Here is a 1,148-nt window from a genome sequence, read left to right as displayed (position 1 = left end):
CCTGTCTTCGTCTTTATTTGTGATTTAAAATCCAAAAGAACTAGGGAAAACACAAGTAAAAATCAAACTCACTGTGTCATTCTGAGCTGCAGACTGGCGTTTCTCAGGAGTTTTCCATCATGATCCCAGTTTTGTTCGCAGTTTTTGCTGTTGCTTGCCTTGAAATCTCATGTGCTTATTGCATAGGATCCGCTCTTGAAGTTGTGCCCTGTTCCATTTTACGTTCCCACTTGGGTTTTCTTCTTCGATTCAAAAAAAGGAGTGTGAGAGCTCGGCTGGATTTAGAGCTAATGGATTAAGAGCACTTGCGTACCTCACTTCTGCCTTGACAGATGTCCTCTGCAAATAAGATTTTAAGCTCATTAGGCTAAGCAGCCTCCARCCAGTCAGCACCAGTATTGTATTTATAAAGGCAGATTTTTTTTTCTGCACTATATTGGGGGGAGCGGGGGGGAGGCGTGGGCAGAAGGACTTGGTACTTCTCCTTCCTTTTTTCCCTTGTTGCAAAAACATAACATCCGGTTGAATGCAGAGATGCAAAGGAAGAGTCTGCATTTTGAACCCTTTTTGAAGGGAAACTATTTGAACATGGCATGTAAACATCATTAGATACTCCTTAACTAAGAGAAAGGTGACCTTGACCAAGGATGTGCYCCCTGGAGAGTAAAAGACAGGAAATCAAATGGGTCAGAAATGCCTGTTAACACTTCTRCCTTGAGAGTCTTCAAAATTTTCCCCTACTTGCAAGTGACAAGCTCTTGACTTTTTCCTTTTAAGACTTACAAACAAGATTTAGATTTTTTTTTCTTCCTCTCAGATGATCATTCTTGAAAATTATTTTTCTCCTTCTAGATAGCTTCCCAACACRAAAATCATAACTGCACAACAGCAATATTTGAATTAAGTAATTAAGTAAAATAAGTTTTGCATATCTTGTTAAGATGGCATCTGAATCTAGTGGATCCAAACTGTATATTTTCAGATTAAAATAAAAATTAAATTAATTTTTTTTTCCTTTGCTGAGTGTCTTGGGATAAAATTCAAACTCACAAAAGTGACTTGCTTACCTTTATTTCTTTTTTCATCTGGCAGGGCTTAGTTCTCTGAAATGGAAGGCTTTATGGACTAAAACTATAAGAAATAAAAAC

This window comes from Malurus melanocephalus, unplaced genomic scaffold, assembly GCF_030028575.1.
Source record: "Malurus melanocephalus ecotype Western Australia unplaced genomic scaffold, MMel_1.1 scaffold_345, whole genome shotgun sequence".
NCBI classification, from domain to species: domain Eukaryota; kingdom Metazoa; phylum Chordata; class Aves; order Passeriformes; family Maluridae; genus Malurus; species Malurus melanocephalus.
The sequence above is the reverse complement of the archived record's forward strand: the minus strand, read 5'-3'. Positions refer to the sequence as shown.